This window comes from Bos grunniens, chromosome 11 (genome assembly GCF_055505025.1).
Source record: "Bos grunniens cultivar Pamir isolate PY7600 chromosome 11, Bosgru_T2T1.0, whole genome shotgun sequence".
Lineage (NCBI taxonomy): Eukaryota > Metazoa > Chordata > Mammalia > Artiodactyla > Bovidae > Bos > Bos grunniens.
The window spans coordinates 51,314,084-51,337,664 of record NC_141175.1 but is presented as its reverse complement, the minus strand read 5'-3'; positions in this window follow the sequence as shown (position 1 = coordinate 51,337,664).

Sequence of the window (23,581 nt, the reverse complement as noted above, 5' to 3'; positions counted from 1 at the left end):
TTATAATAGCCAGGACATGGAAGCAACCTAGATGTCCATCAGCAGATGAATGGATAAGAAAGCTGTGGTGCAGATACACAATGGAGTATTACTCAGCCATTAAAAAGAATACATTTGAATCAGTTCTAATGAGGTGGATGAAACTGGAGCCAATTATACAGAGTGAAGGAAATGCATTTTTAACTAGATCTCAAGTGATGCTGATGCTGATGGTCTGAGGGCCCACACCTTGAGAACCACTGAATTGAAGGTTGTCTCTAACTTTTGTAAAACTCTCAGGCCTACACATTTCCCCCTATTTTTCAGATTCAAGAATTATCTAATAACTCAATTTCTTGATATTTAAGGAGAAGACTTTTATATAATTTAAAGTTCTCTCATCTTTTTTTTATCTTTGGGGTTTTTGATCCACATTATTGATAACCATTTAATTTGAAATTAAATATTTTCAGCCTGTTGTTTATTGATCTCTTTCACAGTCTAGTCTAGTTTTCCAGAATATCACAGAGAAAACAAAATGATTGTATTCTAAAACCTTTTGCATGGCTATGCTTTCGCTTGCATGCTTGGATTGTTTTTCCACGTGGAGGGAGCTTTCTATAGACTTATTAGTTTTTCCTCTGATATTTCACCTTCAAACAAGGATACCTCCCTCCATTCAGGCCCAGTGATATTGAATGGAAGTGCTTTTTCTCTTTGATCACCTGAGTGATTTCAAAATCCCTTTGGCTAATCCAGAACTGGAGTGACATTTATATCCAGACTGGTCATGTTCCCGAGCCTGGAAAGTATTAGCCAAAGGCAGGAGGAATATAGTTTATTTCTGTGGCCTTCTCCTCTCTTATGTAGAAAGGTGCATGCATTGCTGACTAATTTTAAGCAATTGTCTTTTACCAGAGGTAGTATATGAAAAATTATTCAGCTAAACAGTTCCAGAGCTGGTTCTGTCTCTGCATTTTTCTTTTGTTAACTGTTAAGTACTGAACTGTATTCCCCACAAAATGTATAGATTGAAGCCCTGGCCTTTAATATAACTGTGGGTGGGGACAGAGCCTCTAAGGAGGTGGTTGTTGTTGTTCAGTCACTCAGTCCTGTCTGACTTTTTGTGACCCCATGGACTGCAGCACACCAGGCTTTGCTGTCCTATACCATCGCCTGGAGTTTTCTCAAACTCATGTTCACTGAGTCAATGATGCCATCCAATGATCTCATTGTCTACTGTCCCCTTCTCCTCCTGCCCTCAATCTTTCCCAGCATCAGGGTCTTTTCCAATGAGTCAGCTCTTTGCATCAGGTGGTCAAAGTATTGGAGCTTCAGCTTCATCATCAGTCCTTCCAATGAATATTCAGGGTTGATTTCTATTAAATGGAATCATAAGGGTGGAACTCAATTCCAATAGAATTGATGTCTCTGTAAGGAGAGAGGGAGACAAACCAGAGCTCTCCCTCACCTTGTGTCTGCACAGAGAAAAGACCATGCAAATGCAGAGAGAAGGCACTACTTGCAAGTTGAAGAAGGAAGACTTACCAAAAAACAACCCTGCTGACACCATGATCTTGAACTCCCAGAATCCAGAACTACGAAAACAGAAATGAGTGCTGTTTGAGCCACTAGATCTACGGTTTCTTCTTAAGGCAGGCAGTCGGAGTATACTAATGCAGATTTTGGTATGTGAAGTGGAATGCTGTTGTACGGAATATTAAAAAATGAAGTGGCCTTAGAACTGGGTGATGGGTAGAGGGTGAAGAGGGTAGAGGGGCATGTTAAAAAAAGCTTAGATTTGAAGGGACTGTTGGTGGAAACATGGAAGTTGAAGGTGATTCTGGTGAGAGCTAAGAAAGAAAAGAGGTGAGCTATAGAGATAGTGCCTATCATCTGAGAGAATACATATGTCATCAAGAACAGAATGTTGGTATAGATGTGACATGAAAAGTGCTTCAGGTGAAATCTCAGATGAAAATGATGAACATTTCTTGGAAACTGGGGAAAGATAATCCTTATTTTAAAGAGGCAAATAATTTTTGGAATTATGTTCTAGTATTTAATGGAAGATAGGACATATGAGTAATGACCTTGGATATTTATCAGGGGAAATTTCTAAGTAGTCTTGAAGGTATGGCCTGGTTTCCCTTTACTGCTTATAATAAAATGTAAGAAAAGGGGTAAACTAATTTTGCCAGAAGGGACCAGACCTTGAAGAGTTAGAAAATTTTTATCTTACCTATATTGCAAAAAAAGAGAAAGTGTGCTCTGATGAGAACACCAGGGTTGCAGTGAATAAGAACCACCACTCTATAAAGAGATTGCCCTCGGAGTTAATTAGCCATTTCAGCTGAAGCAACTAATACAGACGTGATTATACCAGCAGAAACACTGTTAACTGGGACTAAGGGAAACAGAAAATGGGATGTAAGAAATGAAGTCTATTCTGTTCAGTTCAGTCACTCAGTTGTGTTCGACTCTTTGTGACCCCATGAATCGCAGCACACCAGGCCTCTCTGTCCATCACCAACTCCCAGAGTTCACTCAGACTCATGTCCATCGAGTCAGTGATGCCATCCAGCCATCTCATCCTCTGTTGTCCCCTTCTCCTCTTGCCCCCAATCCCTCCCAGCATCAGAGTCTTTTCCAATGAGTAAACTCTTTGCATGAGATGGCCAAAGTACTGGAGTTTCAGCTTTAGCATCATTCTTCCAAAGAAATCCCAGAGCTGATCTCCTTCAGAATGGACTGGTTCGATCTCTTTGCAGTCCAAGGGACTCTTAAGAGTCAAGACTTCTCAATTTCTACAGGCTGGGACAATAGAGCTATCTGGCTTTGAACATGTGCTATCCTTCAAGAAAAAAGAAGTGTGACCTAAAAGTGACTCAGAGATCAAGGCTGTCACTCCTACCAGAAGCCCAGGAAGCAAGGCTGTTTTCCTTTTTGGGTTCAAAGAGTGGGGGCACTTCTTTGGTTTGCTATTGGCTGGGCCAGGATCCTGAGGCCCAATGACTCATGGACAAAACTTTTCTGCATAGCCTGGGGGCAGGATCCCTGCATGTAGTCAAGGAGGTTGGGCCTCTACTTAAATAGCCATGAGGGTAATGCTGCTACCTCTATGAACCCAGAGGATAGAGCACTGAGCCAAATGAGGTTACTCTCGTCTTATGATGGAAAGGTATTTGTATTGCTAGGTTTTAGACTTGCTTGTGGAGAAGGCAGGAGAAGGCAATGGCACCCCACTCCAGTACTCTTGCCTGGAAAATCCCATGGATGGAGGATCCTGGTGGGCTGTAGTCCATGGGGTCACTGAGGGTCGGACACGACTGAGCGACTTCACTTTCACTTTTCACTTTCATGCATTGGAGAAGGAAATGGCAACCCACTCCAGTGTTCTTGCCTGGAGAATCCCAGGGACGGGGGAGCCTGGTGGGCTGCTGTCTATGGGGTCGCACAGAGTCGGACATGACTGAAGCGACTTAGCAGCAGCAGCAGCAGCAGACTTGCTTGGGATCCATCGCCTCTTTTGTCTTTTTGGAATGGGAATATCTATTCTACGCATGTCCTACCATTGTATTTGGGAAACACATAACTTGTTTGGTTTCAAAAGTTCACAGCTGGAGAAGAGTTTTGCCTCATGATAAATCATAACTTGAGTCTCACCCATACCTGGTTTAGACGAGCCTTTGAATTTGGGATCAATGAAGGAATGAGTAAAGACATTTGGAGCTATTGGGAAAGAGAGAATGTATTGATAGTTTGCATGCCAGAAAGACATGAATTTTGTAGGCCAGATGTCAGAGTATTATGGACTAGGTTGGGTCCCTCAAAATTCATAAACTAAAGCCTTAACCCCTTGATGTGACAATATTGCAGATACGGCATTAAATGACATAAATAAAGTTGAAAATGAAAGTGTTAGCCTTTCAGTTATGCCTGACTCTTTGCAATCCCATGGACTATAGCCCACCAGGCTCCTCTATTCATGGGATTTTCCCGGCAAGCACACTGGAGTGGTTTGCCATTTCCTTCTCTAGGAAATAAGATCAAAAGGGTGAGGTCCCAATTCAATAGAATCGGTGCCCTTCCTTATAAGAAAATGAGAGACACCTGAAATCTCTCTTCAATTACATGCACAGAGAAAAGGCCATGTGAAACACAAGAAGGTGTCATCTTTAAACCCAGGAAAGAGGATTCACCAGAGGCCTCTGCTGGTATCATTACCTTGGACTTTCAGCCTCCAAAAATATGGGAAAATGAATATCTGTTGCTTTGTCTATTTGGTCTGTAGTATCCACAGAGGATGAGATGGTTGGATGGCATCACTGACTCAATGGACATGAATTTGAGTAAGCTCTGGGAGTTGGTGATGGACAGGGAGGCCTGGTGTGCTGCAGTCCATGGGGTCATAAAGAGTTGGACATGACTGAGCAACTGAACTGAACTGATCATGTTATGGCAGACTATACAATAATACAATAACTAATACAATAACTTGACATCTTAATAAGTGATACAAGGGCTTCCCTGGTGCAGACTAATACAATAACTTTTCATTTTAATAAGTGATAATACAGACTAATACAATAACTTTACATCTTAATAAGTGATACAAGGGCTTCCCTGATGGCTCATATGATAAAGAATCTCCTTGCAGTGCAGGAAACCCAGGTTCAATCCCTGGGTTGGGAAGATCCCCTGGAGAAGGGAATGGTTATCCACTCCAGTATTCTTGCCTGTTTTCCAGGCTTGCTCCTTGTTGCAAAGAGTTGGACACAATTTAACGACTGAAGCAGAGAAGGCAATGGCAACCCACTCCAGTACTCTTGCCTGGAAAATCCCATGGATGGAGGAGCCTGGTAGGCTGCAGTCCATGGGGTCACGAAGAGTCGGACATGACTCAGAGACTTCACTTTCACTTTTTGCTTTCATGCATTGGAGAAGGAAATGGCAACCACTCCAGTATTCTCGCCTGGAGAATCCTAGGGATGGGGGAGCCTGGTGAGCTGCCATCTATGGGGTCACATTGAGTCAGACACAACTGAAGTGACTTGGCAGCAGCAGCAGCAGCAGCTAATGACTGAAGAACAAATGATATAAGCTTCATGGTTACCACTCTAGCCATTACTAAACTTGGCTCCTAATGTACATATGAATGTTTCCCTTTGACCTCACATCTTACTGGGCAATGAATGCCATTCTGTCACTATTTTACTCCTTGATGTGTTACTGAGAGCTTATTTCTGAGGTAGATGAAAAACAAAATGTGTTTGTGGGATTAGTAGTATAAATGAGGAGCAGACAGCCCTGAATGCCTTGAAGTACAACTATTGTACAGTGGTGGATGAGTGACAGAGAACTTCCTAATTGGTAGCATCTCCCAAGCCTCTGTGTCAGGATATTCAACAGGTTAGATTAAAGGTCTTTCCTGCCCATTTCCTCTCTATACTGAGAAGTCTAGATATTAACTAACCACTCTTTTCTCAGAAAGCTGAGTGCCAAAGAATTGATGCTTTTAAAATGCAGTGTTGGAGAAGACTCTTCAGAGTCCCTTGGACTGAAAGGAGATCAAACCAGTCAATCCTAAAGGAAGTCAGTCCTGAATATTCATTGGAAGGACTGATGATGAAGATTAAGCTCTAATACTTCAGCCACATGATGTGAAGAACTGACTCATCAGGAAGGACCCTGATTCTGGGAAAGACTGAAGGCAGGAGGAGAAAGTGATGACAGAGGATGAGATGGTTGGATGGCATCGCTGACTCAATGGACATGAGTTTAAGCAAGCTCTGGGAGTTGGTGATGGACAGGGAAGCCTGGACACTGCAGTCCATGGGCCCACAAAGAGTCAGACATGGCTAAGCAACTAAACTGAACTGATTGAATGTAACCCATGGTGAAAGTGAACCCACTGTCTTTGACTCAAACCACTCAGGGCAACAGAAATTCCTTTAGACTAGACTCTGAAATGTGAGACTCTGGAGACAAACTTTCTGGGATCTTACAGAGGCAATAAACACAACAGTACCAAAAAACAGTTACAAAAGTCCTTAATAGTCTTATGACTCTGGGATCATCTTATATCACTTCAAAAACATCTCATCATAGTTCTAGCCTTTATTTCTATTTAGCAACTTTTCTCAGTTCAGTAGTTCTAAGTGACTAAGAAAAAAACAAAAACAAAACAGTAACCAAGCAGAGAGAAAACCCAGGTTTCCTCAGACACTTCTGGGATAATTATAGACTGATAGCCAGCAGAGAGAGAAGAATTTGCTTTGCTTGAAGATAACACCCACTCTTTTGCCAAATGGCTCTTGTGGTGTGGCCCTGCCCAGACTACTGACAGATTTGCTTCATATTGTAGAGGGAGGTGGCAGGGAGGGGACCACTGAGTGGGAGACAGACCATGGGAGAACATTTCCTGGAGCTGTGAGGAATGAAAGAAGGTGGGCGATGTTTTCCTTGGCTGCCAGACTTAGCAACAGTTGCACTTAGAAGACTTTCCAGGCAACACCCATGGCCACCAGGCCAGCTCCAAGAGGAAAAGAGACTTGTCTTATTCTCTGGTTTATTTGGGGGGACTTTAATAAGGAGAGAATGACAAAGTGGGAAAACCCACAGGAATACTGACCAATGGTGACACTTGAATATTGACAGATGACACTTGCTGTCATCTCCTCCTTTTTATCTTTACTTCCACACTTTGCAAAATATATCCAACTCTAACTTGATCATTTTTTTTGTCTCAAACTTGACCAAATAAATGTTTTGAACCTCCTGCCTACCTGTGTAAACTGGGGCCCAGACCATCATCCAGTCTGTTCCCAGAGCATTTTGGTGCTTTCATGCATTCCCCATGTTCCTTCCTAGCTCCTCACCACAGCCTTGGCTGCAGCTGACCTCACTGTGTCACCCTGACAATCAATGGGTGGGAGATGTTGATACTGCAAGTAGGCAGTTTGCACAGCCTCATCCCAGGCCTGCCTCTGTGCTCTTCCTCCTCCACCTCACACCCTGGCCTTTCAACTCATTCTTGTCTCACAACCCATCTCCTTCAGGTTCCTCGGCATTCTGGCAATAAAAGAATCTCCAGCTCTGTGTGCCTTAGAAATTGCTAGCTGGTGGGGTTGCTGCTGCTTTAAAGTTAACAGAACTGACCCACCTCAGATCCCTTTCCTGGCCACCTCATAACTTGTTCTTTCTATTGATTCCTTTTCAAGGTGGGATCTGACCCTAGTTAACTTGAGTTCTGTGATCTTGAACCTTCCCTCTGTTGTTGTTCATTATTCAGTCACTAAGTTGTGTCTGACTCTTCGTGACCCCATGGACTGCAACACACCACGCTTCCCTGTTCTTCACTATCTTCCATAGTTTGCTCAAACTCATCGATGATGTTGTCCATCCATCTCATCCTCTTTTGCCCCTTTCTCCTCATGCCCTCAATCTTTCCCAGCTTCAGAGTCTTTTCCAATGAGTCAGTTCTTCGCATCAGGTGGCCAAAGTATTGAAGCTTCAGCTTCAGCATCAGTCCTTCTGTTAATGAGTCCAAGTTCACTCTACTCACCACACGATAGGCCAGTATAGGTTAAGACAAGGAAGGGACTTTATTTGGGGAGCTGACTGACCAAGAAGAAAGCAAGGTAAAGCCTCAAAATAACCATCTTAATGGAGTCTGGATGCCATGTTTTTTAAAGATCAGAGATGCGGGCAGGTGAGGAAGCAAAGTAAAAAAGGCCTTTAATCTTGCAAACATCTAGAATGGCAAGCCTCAGGCAGGGGATGTGTTAATTTCTTCCTTCTTGCCATCACTGGTGGACAGGATTCTGAACAAAGGTACCTTCAGTTCAGTTCAGTTGCTCAGTCATGTCTGACTCTCTGTGACACCATGGACTGCAGCATGCCAGGCCTCCCTGTCCATCACCAACTCCCGGAGTTTATTCAAACTCATGTTCATTGAGTTGGTGATGCCATCCAACCATCTCATCCTCTGCCATCCCCCTCTCCTCCTGCCTTCAATCTTTCCCAGCATCAGGGTCTTTTCAAATGAGTCAGTTCTTTGCATCAGGTGGCCAAAGTACTGGAGTTTCAGCTTTAGCATCAGGCCTTCCAATAAATATTCAGGACTGATTTCCTTTAGGATAGACTGGTTGGATATCCCTGCAGTCCAAGGAACTCTCTAGAGTTTTCTCAACACCACAGCTCAAAAGCATCAATTCTTTGGCACTCAGCTTCCTTTATAGTCTGACTCTCACATCGACACATGACTACTGGAAAAACCATAGCTTTGACTAGAAGGACATTTGTTAACAAAGTAATATCTCTGCTTTTTAATATGCTGTCTTGGTTGGCCATAACTTTTCTTCCAAGGAGCAAACATCTTTTAATTTCATGGCTGCAGTCACCATCTGCAGTGATTTTGGAGACCCAAAAAATAAAGTCTGTCACTGTTTCCATTGTTTCCTCATCTATTTGCCATGAAGTAATGGAACCAAATACTATGATCTTGGTTTTCTGAATGTTGAGTTTTAAGCCAACTTTTTCACTCTCCTCTTTCACTTTCATCAAGAGGCTCTTTAGTTCTTATTCACTTTCTGCCACAAGTGTGGTATCATCTGCATATCTGAGGTTATTGATATTTCTCCTGGAAATCTTGATTTCAGCTTGTGCTTCATTCAGCCCAGCGTTTCTCATGATGTACTCAGCATATAAATTAAATAAGCAGGGTGACAGTATACAGCCTTGACATACTCCTTTTCCTATTTGGAACCAGTCTGTTGTTCCATGTCCAGTTCTGACTCCTGCTTCCTGACCTGCACATAGGTTTCTCAAGAGGCAGGTTAGGTGGTCTGGTATTCCCATCTCTTTCAGAATTTTCCACAGTTTGTTGTGGTCCACACAGTCAAAGGCTTTGGCATAGTCAATAAGGAACTCTCTTGCTTTTTTGATTAGTTTAACAGTAAGGCAGAGGGGAAGAATTCTTTGAGGCAGGCCATTCTGTATGATTATAATAACAAATGCAATGAAAAGCAAATCAAAGAAACAGTTCCAACATGGAGTCAGAAATGGCTTCTTCTCAGCCACACTTCCAATGAATATTCAGTTTATTTCCTTTAGGATTGACTGATTTGACCTCTTTGCTGTCCAAGGGACTCTCAAAAGTCTTCTCCAGTACCACAATTCCTTCTATAACTCAACTCAATTTTATTTTTTGGGTATTGAGGAGGTATGTGTGTATGTTGCAGGGAGAAAGCCAATTCTGACTTCACATTGGAAACTGTTTCTTTGACTTGCTTTTCACTGCCTTTACTATTATAATCATACTCAATGGCTTGCCTGGAGGACCTTGTCCCTCTCCTTGACTATGAACTAATGTGCCTTTGTTTAGCTCAAGGAGAGATGGTTTGTCCCTGCCCACCTGTGAATAGAACAGATTAACAACACTCCTTCTGAAGGCTGGAGATGTTTTGTAAGACTGAAGTCCCTTTCACTTTATTTCCCCCCTGCATCTCCCTCTCTTCTGCCTTTTGACTTTAGCTCCTCATTGTGCTTTTTCTCTGCTCTATAAAAGAACCTGGCATCCAGACCCCAATAAGATGGTTATTTTGAGGCACTAGCCTGCCATCTTCTTGGTCAGCCAGCTCCACCATTAAAGTCTCTTCTTTGTCTCAACACCTCGTCTCTTGGATTCATTGGTCTATTGTGTGGCGAGCAAAGCAAGCTTGGACTCAGTAACATTTTTAGGAGGATCTGGGGAAGTGAAGCTAGCTGATAGCCACCCCTCCTTTCTATAGAAATCTAAATGATAGAGAGGACAACATATGACCAATAGGTATCAAGGCATTAAAGTGAAGTCACTCAGTCGTGTCTGACTCTTTACGACCCCATGGACTGTAGCCTACCAGGCTCCTTCCTCCATGGGATTCTCCAGGCAAGAGTACTGGAGTGGATTGCCATTTCCTTCTCCAGGGGATCTTCCCGACCCAGGGATAGAACCCAGGTCTCCCGCATTCCAGGCAGATGCTTTAACCTCTGAGCCACCAGGGAAGCCCCTGGTGCATTAGTTTAATTTATTAGTTTAATCATCAATGCATTAGTTTAATTTATTGGCCAGGCAAGTACTAATAACTGAAACACAGGGGTCCCTGGTACAAGTGACTTTCTAGAAGTAGGGATCTGATTATTCTTCCTCATCTCTCAAACTTAAGACTTAACTATTTAGATAGCTGAGTTGTCTGGAGAACCCTGAGTTGCCCAGAAACAACTGTGAGTTGTTAGTGTCATAAGCCTTCCTGTTTACACCTCTAACTGGCAAGATAAAGGAATCAAAAGATCAGAATATAGGACCAAGTTATCTTGTCTCTGTTTAGGAAAACTGAAGCTCATTGACTATCTGAAACTCAAATCACTCACATTAATCAGTCATTTTGCATGAAGAAGTTGGACTTGGCCCGAAGGGAGACTTTCAGGCTTTTCCCCTTGGGAACAAAGAGGCCCACGTTCTTCCTCTATTGAAACTAGAGATCTTGGAGGAGAAAGATTGGCATTTACTCATCAGCATTGTGCTTATTTCTACTTCTTTCTTCAAATCTTCTGGACTGCCACTGCTTGACATCCTCCATTGAGTGATCTTCTCTTTCTCATTGAAATAGCAGTTTCAGATATTATTAAGAATGTTCTAGAGGCAAAGTTTTCACTCATAGAAAATGCTCCTGATCATTGAGATTTCTAGTGTGTCTGCACAGGGCTAGTGAATGGCATGAATAGAAGGGTCAGTAATAGCACTTTACAGAGTTCAAGTCCAGGACACTGAGATCTCCAAGTGCTTTTACATTATCATTTTATTTCTCCCTTCAAGAACACTGTCAGTTGTATGAAACAGGTAGTCTTCTTCCATAGATTCAGAGAACTTGAGGGAAATTGTCCAGCGTCACATGGAAAAGAAATACAAACCAAAATTAGAACACAAAGGACTTCCCTGGTCCAGCGGTTAAGAATTCACTTTCCAATGCAGGGTACTAGGGTTTGATACCTAAGATCCCACATGCCTCAGAGCAACTAAGCCCGCAAGCCACATCTAGAGAGATGGTGCGCTCTAGAGCTCAAGCTCCACAGCAAGAGAATCCTGTGTGCTACAACTGGAGACAGCCCATACCCCACAACAAAGACCCAGCACAGCCAAAGAGAGAGAAAGAGAGAGAGACTGAGGTCCTAACTCCAGTACTTAAAAGTATGAATTTGCTTGGAAATGGAGGGATTATAGTTGCAATTAGTTATGATGAAGTTATACTGAAGTAGTGTGGGCCTCTAGTCCAAATGCCTGGTGTCCTTATAAAAAGACAGCCATGCGAAGACAGGGACTTACAAGGAAAGCCATGTGCTGATGAAGGCAGAGATTGCTGTCTGTGGCTGAAAGCCAAGAAATGCAAGATTGTTAGGGAACTACCAGAATCTGTGAGAAGTCAAAGAGTATTTCACTGCAGGTTTCAGCAGGAGTAGGTCTCTGCTGACACCTCGATTTTGGACTTAGAGCCTCCAGATGTGTGAGAAAGTAAATTTCTGTTGTTTTAAGCCACCAGTGTGTACTTTGTTACAGTAGCCCTAGGACACTGGCACAGGCATCACTTAAGAGCCTGCGTATGATGGTTCAGAATAATTTAAACCATTCATATTCCTCTCCTTCTTAGTCATTTGTCCTTTTAATCTTCTAAAATCTCTTTTTGCCTTTTGATACAGGCTCCCTTTAATGTATTATTGGAGTAGTGTGGTTCATCTTTCCTTTTCTCCCCCATACAGCTTCTTTTGAAAACCTACCTATTTTTCAGTTTCCTATTTAAATTTCACCTTTTAACCTTTCTAATGAAGATTCCTCACCTCTTCCTTGTTCTGCTTGCCATGTCTACCACTACCAAGGCATTTTCAATAATCATGATCTGTATTCAAACGTCAGTTGTGTGTCCCTAACTTCTCAAAACAAATCACCAAGCAAACTATGTAATGAAATCTAGGCTATCCTTGAATCATTTTATGCTGGAGCACTGTGTCTTTTGGGGTTGAGTAAAAGAGAAAAAGAGAAAAGAGAGGGCTGGGAGAATAGGGATGATTAGGAACCAGAAACTTCAGAATATTATCATTGTTTTCATATATATGTGTGTAACATTAATTATTTTTTAACTTTTATTATGGAAGTTTTCAAACAGATATAAAAGTAAAGAGGGTAGTGAAGTGAGTATCCATGTCTGAGTTGCTAAAATAATCAATTGCCACTTTATGGCCGATCTTGTGTAATCTTTGGACCCTGTTGCCATCAGTCCTGATTATTTTGAAGTAGATCACAGTTATTGCATCGTAAATATGTCAGTTTGTATCTCTATCAAATTGGGGCTTTTCCATAAAGATTTAAATATTGTATCAGCACCAAATCTTAGAACATGAACAGAAACTCCTTACATTGTCAGTTATCCAGTGTTTAAAATTTCCCCTTTCTCATAAGTGCTTCTCTTTTTCTTTTTGTAGTTTGTGTGCTTTTCATATGAATGATATAATTTTAAAAGGTGATGATTATGAAAAATAATATTATATCAATTAATTTCTTTGAGCACACATTCTGTGCCAAGCACTATGTGTTAAGTATTATAAATAATTTTATCCTTAAACTTTTAAAAACTACTGAGTATTATTACTGTTATGATCCCTATTTTACCAGTGGGGAAACTGGAGCTTAGAGAGGCTGACTTCTTGCTCAGAGTTGAAGAGCTAGGCAATGACACAGCTTTTCTAAAACCCAGGATGCTGACTGGGGCCCCCATGCTCCTTCTAGGATAACATATAGAGTATCAGCTTAGTTACTCCCCAGGGGAACTCTGACAGAGATGTTTTCCTGAGCAAATACTGAATGAAATCTTTAACAACTTGTTTCAGTATTGCTTTCATGTCAAGTGTGTCTTAATATGTACATTGAAATATAGCACACATAGGGAGTTAAATAAAAATCATAATTTTTCTTCTTTGATGCTGGTATAATAATCTGGTTTTATCATAGACATTCACTGTACTTTCATTCATTCATTTCATAGTCATAGTCATTAGTGGCTGTCTGTTATAAGTCAGGCACTGGGGTTACAAACATAAAGAACATCCTTTGACTTGGAGAAAGGACTGAACTATACATTTACTTAAAGCTTGTCAATGAGTTGCCATTGAAGGCAGAGAAGTGTTTATATTTATTAGTTAGAGAGGAGGGTGAAGTGATTGGAAACAGCCTCACATAATTGATGAGATGCATCTTCTTTCCCCAGAGCCTGGAACTACCAGGCACAGAATGTCACAGCACCTCGCCTCCATCACTCACCTGATTTGTCCTCCCTTCACAACACCAACTCTGTAATAGTACAAAGCGCTGATGTGGCAATTGCTTGTCTAGGCACTTGCTATGTATTTACTTAATTAATGCACATAATAGCTCTGTTAGATAACTGTATTATCTCCATTTTACAATTTATGGTAATCATGTAGAGAGGATTTAAAGCAACAATATTTTGAACTCAGCACTTTGTCTCCAGAGTCTTCCTCTTCAGCTAACACAACAAGCTTGTCAGGAAAATGAATTTGCTCTTGATTTTGAGCAGTGTTATGTTCCAGACTCTTGGTAGAGTGTGGAACGAAACTAAGTAACAATCCTCATTCAGTTATGAGGACATTATCAACTGTCAAGTCCCATGATATTTATATGTCTGGTTTTAAGCAACAGAGGATTTAAATATGCTCATGTATAAGATGTCACGAGTTAAACTTCTTTACAGATTCCAGATTTTGCCAAGCTGTTCCAGTCTCTTCCTGGAACTCCCCCTTTCCAAGATTAGTCTTCCCATCTCTCTTGTCCTGCTATACTCCTGCTCTTTCAATACCTAACTCTCTTTTTTCTGACCACACTGCCTACTCCCCCAGTTGTGATCCCACCCTATATTTGTGTGTGCGTGCTAAGTCGCTTCAGTCGTATCAGACTCTTTGCAACTCTGTGGACTGTAGCCATCAGGCTCCTATGACCATGGGATTCACCAGGCAAGGATATTGGAGGGGGTTGCCATGCCCTTCTCCACCCTATCCTTGTACCATGGCCCAATATACATGTCTCAGTCATAAATATAGGCATGTATATAGTCATGTATATAGACATAAGTACGAGGCTGTATTTCCCATATTTGTTTCATTTTTGCTCAGTATCTGAAAAATAGGGGAAAGCCAATTTTTATTTGTATCACGCCACTCCAGTACTCTTGCCTGGAAAATCCCATGGATGGAGGAGCCTGGTGGGCTGCAGTCCATGGGGTCGCTAGAAGTTGGACATGACTGAGCAACTTCACTTTGACTTTTCACTTTCATGCATTGGAGGAGGAAATGACAACCCACTCCAGTGTCCTTGCCTGGAGAATCCCATGGACAGAGGAGCCTGGTGGACTGCTGTCTATGGGGTCGCACAGAGTCGGACACGACTGAAGTGACTTAGCAGCAGCAGCAGCAGATGTTCCAATAGTGTGTCTTCTATAATTTACCTTCCACTTAGTAAGTTTAGAGTTGGAACCCAAGTATGTAGCCAGTTTTGAGGTATGGCAAATATCTGTAAACAACTAGAGAAGCCCTGAATGAAAGTCATCTTTATTATGAATGATGAAGCTTAGCTGAATGTAATGCACTGATAATAGAGAACTGCATTTAAAACTGAGATTTTAGAATGAAATTCAGTTAACATAAAATGCAATTTTTTTGTCTTAACATTATCTTAGTTTTAAAAGCTTTAGGAAAAATTTGAGATCATCTAATAAAGAGGTTCCTAAACTGGTATATCGAAGAAGGCAATGGCAACCCACTCCAGTACTCTTGCCTGGAAAATCCCATGGATGGAGGAGCCTGGTAAGCTACAGTCCATGGGGTCGCTAAGAGTCGGACATGACTGAGGGACTTCACTTTCACTTTTCTTTTTCTTTTTTTAACTTTTCCACTTTGTTTTATTTATTTATTTTATTTTTTAATTTTATTTTATTTTTAAACTTTACAATATTGTATTGGTTTTGCCAAATATGGAGAAGGAAATGGCAACCCACTCCAGTGTTCTTGCCTGGAGAATCCCAGGGACAGAGGAGCCTGTTGGACTTCCATCTATGGGGTCGCACAGAGTTGGACACGACTGACGCGACTTAGCAGCAGCAGCAGCAAACTGGTATATATGAAATCACTTGGAAAGTTTATTTATCATATAAATTCCAATGTCCTTCTCTTAAGTCCTGGTAGGAACATAGGATTACTCTAGAGTAATTCTATATTAGCCAAACCATGTCACTGGTCTTCTTTACCCCTACCCGGCCTATTTGCCTTCTAGGCTGGTAACCCTTTCTACTAATTGCAAAACTTCAAAGACTTTTCTATTTATGGGTGCTATTCACTTCAATACAGATAGGAAATTTTATCTAGTCTGCATTAATAATTTTGTCTTTAGAACTCCAAATGGATTTGTCAGACTGGCCTTCTTATTCCAGGTATTTCTAGGCCCTGATATATAGGTAATAGAACTAGCTAAGTACAGTTCACTTTCTGCCCTGCAAAGAGTGATAAGGCTACCCAGTCTCTGGTTTGAAAGGTGCCTTTATGGTCCCTAAATGAACCTTGAGATGTTTCTTTTAGGCACTTACAACAAGCAGTCATGCAGCAACTGCTTGATATGTTTTAATGAAGTCTGGACTAGCATGTCAATCAATTATAATGTAGGAACTTCCTCTTCAAGGTAAACCAAGAGCTCTTCTCTGAAACTTCCATATCTTTGTCCCAGGTCAGTTCAGTTCAGTCGCTCAGTCATGTCCGACTCTTTGCAACCCCATGAATCGCAGCACACCAGGCCTCCCTGTCCATCACCAGCTCCCGGAGTTCACTCAAACTCACGTCCATTGAGTCGGTGATGCCATCCAGCCATCTCATCCTCTGTCATCCCCTTCTCCTCCTGCCCTCAATCCCTCCCAGCATCAGAGTCTTTTCCAATGAGTCAACACTTCGCATGAGGTGGCCAAAGTATTGGAGTTTCAGCTTTAGCATCAGTCCTTCTAAAGAACACCCAGGACTGATCTCCTTTAGAATGGGCTGGTTGGATCTCCTTGCAGTCCAAGGGACTCTCAAGAGTCTTCTCCAACACCACAGTTCAAAAGCAACAATTCTTTGGTGCTCAGCTTTCTTCACAGTCCAACTTTCACATCCATACATGACCACTGGAAAAACCATATCTTTGACTAGATGGACTTTTGTTGGCAAAGTAATGTCTCTGCTTTTGAATATGCTATCTAGGTCGGTCATAACTTTCCTTCCAAGGAGTAATCGTCTTTTAATTTCATGGCTGCAATCACCATCTGCAGTGATTTTGGAGCCCCCAAAAATAAAGTCTGACACTGTTTCCACTGTTTCCCCATCTATTTGCCATGAAGTGATGGGACCAGATGCCATGATCTTCGTTTTCTGAATGTTGAGCTTTAAGCCAAATTTTCACTCTCCTCTTCCAATTTGTCCCAGTGCCCCACAAAAGCCACAAACTAAAAATGTTCTCTTTCTTACAGAGGACAGCTAATTAAGAATTGATGAAAGATAACAAACTCTTTGTCAAGCCTAGTCCTAAACTCTATGCTAAACACACATGATCTTCTTTTCCTTCAACAAACAAACAAACAAAACAAGTAGTAAAATGAGCCCAGGGTCGATCCCTGGGTCAGGAAGATCCCCTGCAGAAGGAAATGGCAACCCATTCCAGTACTCTTGCCTGGAAAATCCCATGGAGGAGGAGCCTGGTAGGCTATAGTCCATGGGGTCTCAAAGAGTTGGACAGGACTGAGCTACTTCACTCTCACAGTAAAATGATCAGAAGTGTTATCTCTGTTTACAGAAGTTATCAATAAAGGTAGACATCATCTTTGCCCTAAGAGAGTTTGGAAAAATGAACTTAAAGTTAAAACCTGGGGCATAAATAAAAAATATTGGCTCCTTCCCTTCTTTCTCTCTCTTTCCCTTGATTAGAATGTCCTGTGGGTAACCAGTGTCCACCATCATGTATGAAATTACTAGACAGTGGCAAGCTGATTTGGGCTTCCTGGCAGCTTGCCAGCATAGTAATCCAAGTCAAGCTATTTGAAGGCTCACCAAATTACAATATTAACCTTGGAAGGTAGACACAGACCAATTTGCAAATCTTATTTAGGTCATTAACATGCACCAGTGAGAGAAAACAAACATCAGCCTTCCCCTGGACATCTCTTTTTTTGTTTGCCCATGCTAATTTGCATAAATACATAAAAATCCCATGTGTTCCTCAGTGTATTTAGTACTCAATTCTCATTAACTTCAGTAAATATTCCCACACTGTGGACAGATTGACTCCCCACCTTTGACCAGGACTAACCCAGGGGCACATCATCCCTTAGACATCTATTTCTGGATACATTAAATTAGAGAATACATCAGACACATGAAGGACTTTATGAACCTTCATTTACAGATTGGGAAATTGGGACAGATGAGTTAAGTAAATTGCCCCAAGTCACAGTCCTAGAATCTGCGCATCCAGAATAACCAAGTAAGAATGTGCTCCTATGACAATGGCACTAAGGACAAGCATTATAATACATATTGTCTTAGAGATGACATGCTCCACCTGCCTCCATTTTTCTTTGCTGCACTGTGGCTAGACCTGCAGTCAACTCAAGGCCTAAGTGGGAGGGTATCTACTTCCAAGCTGACTCTTGTGGCTGTGGGCAGGACTGTTGCAGACCTCAGATTTTTGTCAGATCTTTGCCTGTGGGCTTCAACATGTGGTTGATCTCAATATGTCAGCTGGTTTCCCCCAAAACAAAGGATTTAAGAGAGAGCAAGGGAGGGCCTAAACTTGGTCGCTGAAGTGCCATTCTATCACCTCTACTGTATACTAGTATGCTACTGAATCCAGCTTGTTCTTAAAGGGATGGGGATCATACTTGGGTGTTAACACCAGGAGCTAGGCATCTGAGGGGGCATCTTGGAGACAATCTACCATAATGGCCCTTGCCCTCTGAGCAGCCCCCTCATCCCATCATGCTCTCCCTGACCCATGCTGTATCCACTTGCTTTCAGGCAAATAGTGGCACAGTATTTGACACAGTAGACACAGCAGGGTCTTTGAATCATAGATCCATAACTGAGCATGAATAAGAACTAGCTGCAGCCTGCCTCAGAGCTGCAGGTATTATACAATGCAATTATGTAAATCTCAACACTTTTCATACTGACCACATCCCAGAAATTGACATCTGGGGCTGGGTGACTTTGCAGAGAAGAGCTGAGCTGAGCTGTTGGTTTGTTTTAATAAAACAGATGGTAGTGAACAGAAGTTGTAGGAATTGCCTGATTTTAACCACTACAACACAGACATAATTCTTTGATCTCAGAGTAAACAATATTTTCCCCCAATAAACCCATTTTCATTTGGAAAATGAGTCTTATATGATTGTATTTGTTTTCATAAACCCCAAGGGGCAATATCTACACAGATTGGACCTGACGCCAAAAATTCAAATGCTTCCAGGGTCAAGTATATGCGAACTGGGCCAAGTGCATGATAAAATGGAATGGTAGGGACTGTGGGGGCAGAGTGAGTCAAGCTTGGCTGAGGCATCCTGTGATATTGGGTTTATAATAAGAAATATATATTTGATCTTTTCTGGCACAGAGCTCCTAAAACCCTTCAGATTTTCTAAGTGATAAGAACAAAAGGTTTAAGAAATCTTTGGTTATTCATAATAAGCTCCTTCTAACCACATGTGGATTTATGTTAATGAAGTGACTTTTGGAAAGTCCCTGTGATTTGAGGGTTGGAACTTTCAGGTTCACTTTCTAACTTTGAAGAAAGGAGAGGGGCTGGAGATTTTCAATCACAAGGGCCAGTGATAACTAGTCTTAGCTAGGTAATGAAGGCCCAAAAGGATGGGGTTCAAAGGGCTTCTGAGTTGATGAACTTGTGGAGGTGCTAGGAGAGTGTATGCTTAGAGAGAACATGGAAGTTTTGTACTTCCCCTTTTCATACACTTTGCCTTCTGCATCTCTTCTATTTGGCTCTTCCTGAGCTATATCCTTTCCTAAAAACCAGTGACCTAGTATGTAAATGTTTTGTTGAGTTCTGTGAGCAGCTCTTGCAAGTTAATTGAACCTGAGGAGAGGGTAATGGGAAACTCAGATTTATAGTCATTAATCACAACCTGGACTTGTGATTGGCCTCTGATGAAGTCAAGGTGGGAGGAAGGCTTGTAGGTTGAACCCTTAACTTGTGGAATCTGACACTATCTCTGGGTAGATATTGTCAGAATTAAGTTAAATTGTAGGACACCCAACTGGTGTCCCAGAATTGCTTGTGGTGTTGGAAAGCACATGTTAGATATCTAAATTCAATGCAAAACCAAACACTGAACATGCCAAATATTAATAAAACATGGCTGTAAGGTGAATTCTATCTATAGATTGTCAAAATGTGAACCTGCAGGCCTTGAGGTAAAATGGACTTTGTAAACCAGATATCAAGCACATGTCCCAGGGACCCCTTCAATAGGGCTTTCAGACAAGGCCCACCCAACATGCCTCCAGAGAAAATGCATGCCTTGTTCAAGGGTAGAGGCAATTTTGGCTAGACTGTAAGCCCTTTAACTCTGAGTCCAAGTCTCTACATAAATTAAGCTTAAAATATCCAGGGTATTTCTGATGTTGGCACCCCTGGTGACAAAGTCTTCTGCAAGTAAATCTCAGTACTGATAGGCCAGGGGTAGGGTATTTGTGAGTCTACAGTGGACCAGGTGATTTCCCACATGCCTGTATCAAAGAGTGATATAAGAGAACCAGAACAGGCAGTCTAGGTCCTCATTAGGGAAAATGTGTTGAAGTTCAACATGGAGACAGATCTTAGGATGGCATTTGCTTTTTGAGGGTTTCTTTAGACCCCTTAAAATCTGCCTACTCAATAGGAAGGCATAGATAGGCTATAACCAGCACATCATTCCCTGCTGTGGTTGTTCAATGGCTAAGTCATGTCTGACTCCTTGTTCCAGGCTTCCCTGTCCTTCAGAATCTTCTGGAGCTTGTTCAAACTCATGTCCATTGAGTCGGTGATGCTATCCAACCATCTCGTCCTTTGTTGTCCCCTTCTTCTCCTGTCTTCAATCTTTCCCGCTGTCAGGGTCTTTTCTAATGCATCAGCTCTTCACATCAGGTGGCCAAAGTATTGGAACTTCAGCCTCAGCATCAGTCCCTCCAGTGAATATTCAGGATTGATTTCCTTTAGAATTGACTGGCTTGATCTTACTTTCCAAAGGACTCTCAAGAATCTTCTCCAACACCACAGTTCAAAAGCATCAATTATTTGGCACTCAGCCTTCTTTATGGTCCAATTCTCACATCCATAGATGACTACTGGAAAAGCCATAGCTTTGATTATATGGACCTTTGTCAACAAAGTGACATCTCTGCTTTTTAAAACACTGTCTAGGTCTGTCATAGCTTTTCTTCCAAGGAGCAAGAGTCTTTTAATTTCACAGCTGTAGTCACTGTCCACAGCGATTTTGAAGCCCAAGAAAATAAAATATGTCACTACTTCCACTTTTCCCCCTTCTATTTACCATGAAGCGATGGGACCAGATGTCATGATCTTAGTTTTTTTTTTTTTAATTTATTTACTTTTAATTGGAGGATAATTGCTTTACAATATTGTGTTGGTTTCTGCCATACAGCAACATGAATCTGTCATAGGTAAACATGTCCCCTTCCTCTTGAATCTCCCTGCCACCTCCCTCCCCATTCCACCCCTCTAGGCATCACAGAGCCCTGGTTTCTCACTGGCTATCTATTTTGCATATGGTAGTGTATATGTATTGTTGAGTTTTGGGCCAGCTTTTTCACTATCCTCTTTCACCCTTAACAAGAGGCTCTTTAGTTCCTCTTCACTTTCTTCCCTTAGAATGGTAACCCATTGCTGGTACTAAAAGTATTAATAGGGGAAAGAAAGTCACTGAAGCTGATTTCTGAGGATCTGTGACAGTTTGGCAGATGGTGGGGGAGAAAAAAAATCATATACAATGTCTCACACAGAGCCTCAGCTGTAAATTGTAGAGAATAAAAGGGACTCATGACAGAAGGCAAATTAAACAACATCAATGAAATAATGGATTCATTTTTTCTACCAGTAAAAGGAGCAGAGTGTTTGGTCTGGATCTTCCTAGGGTTCAGGATATAAGGGCCAGAGAAACATTAGAAATCATCACAACCATATATTCAATCAAACAGTGAAAAGGAGAGATATCTAAGAAGCACAAAGCTGGTATTCAGGTTATGGATTAATATTTCTCAGTCCGGGGTTCTTTACATAATATCAGAATCTTCTTTCAGAGAAATCAAAATTTGGAGAAAATTGCCATTACCTCCATAAAGTAATCAAAGTGTTTAGCATAATAATGAGTTGTAAGAGGTAGCTGAATTAGGGACTGTACAGCAGGCATCAAGAAACAGGATTGGTGGCTTCCTCGGGCTATGAAATACTTTGAAGTTTGCCTTGAGTGAATCCCTGAGTTTTTGGATGTGGTTCCTGCTACCCTAAATTGCAGAGAGAAGGGACAGAGAATAAAGCCCAACACCTTAGAAAAGTCTTTGGGGGCTGGGGCCAACCAATCCAGCTGTGTCTACCCCACACAAAAATGTCATTTAGCAATTTGTTACAATCATTGGTCATTTCTACAGCAGTTTCAAGGATACAAACCAGGGGAACAGAAAACATAAGACACACAAATTTTGTTTTCACTGGTGAATCTAGGATCACATTCAAACAGCTTGAATCTGACACCAAGTGAACCATCCCAAAGCTAAAGCTCATCCTTGAACCAGCCCCCAGAGTAGCCCTTCCTGGAAGGATCTGGGCCCCCTGACCCATCCTTGGGAAGATGTGGAACTCACAGACTCATTATAAATAAATAACAATATATACTTCTGTCTATACATCTATTTAGGGAGAGAAACTCTATGTAGTTTGTACATCAGTTTCTTTACAGATTGTCTATAATTCTACTATTGCTAGTTATTTATCCATGTATTCAACAAAAAATCATTAAACTTCTGGAATGTAATGGGCACCACTACATTTGCAAGAGACAGCAGTGAACAAAATCAATGAAGTTCCTCCTATTATGGAGCGTGTGTTTTAAAGGTCTGCAGTTTGTTGCTAGAATTAACTGGATTTTTCGCTTTGAATGAGCTCCATGAATGCACATGATTGTCTTTTTATGTATTTACTATGCTAGGACTACTTCCTTTCCTTCTCAGAGCCTATCTGGGAAGCCGTACAAACATCCTGAAAATGAATTTACACAAACTGGGGCCTGTGCCTAAATCCAACTAGCCCAATGAAGTAGGAGCCAAAAAGCATAGCGAAAGCGAAGTCAATTATTTGTATCTATATGTATATGATTAGCATCCAAAGGAGGATTTTACAGAGTCAGATCAAATGCTGCACCAAAAAATTGTTTATGGTATGCACACGATGAAACCTTCCCCCTGCAAAATAGAAATGAGATTGATGGAGCCCAGGAGAGATGGTGTTAAATTGAAGATGAAGTTCTTAGGAAGAGAAACAAAAGCGGTTTCCAAGTCCATACAGAAGATGGCCCAGAGCCATGAAACATTCTTCAAAGTGAAGAAGGACAGAAGCAGCCGAGTGGGCAGCAGATCTGGAGTTAAGGTGAAGTCCCAGGGGTTCTAAGGCAAACCTAGCCTTTCCTCTATCAGACCTTGCTTTCTGATCTTATCAATTGCTTAAGATTTCACAAACAAAAGAGTTGATTTGAAAAACTGTAAAGATAAGGGAGATATTAAGAAGTTGCAAATTGACAAAGGAGAAACAGAGAAACTTAAGGAACAAAGAACCAGTTTACCATTACAAGAATTCCACCCCCCTTTATATGAAAAGATTCTTTCCTGCTTTGTTTATCTTATACGCTATTTCCTCTTCTGTTTTCCTATTTCTTACCCCTCCTCCCTTACCCAGGTGAATCTTAAATTTTGGGATTCAGCTTACAGGCTGCTTCCTTGGAGAGCCTATCTATGATCCTCATTAAAATACTGGTTAAAATCATCTATGGGGATTCCCTCGGTGCTGTCTGTAAAGAATCTGCCTGCAATGCAGGAAACCTAGGTTCAATTCCTGTGGGGAAAATAGCCCCTGGAGAAGGAAGCAGCAAGCCACTCCAATATTTTTGCCTAGAGAATCCCATGAACAGAGGAGCCTGGTGGTTTACAGTCCATGGGGTCGCAAGAGTCAGACATAGCGACTAAACCACAAAAACATCTATAGTATTCTGTATTTCTCTTTCAAATAACTATTTATAGTTACAATTACCTATACAGTATATTTCCCCCTTACTTTAATGTGATTTTCAAGAAGAACTTTGTCTGTGTTCTTACCGCCACAATCCTGATGCCTGACAATTGTCTAGCACATGGAATGGGCTCAATAAAATTTGCTGCATAAATTGGTTAAGTGAGAAGCAGGAATCTAAGATAAGTCAGG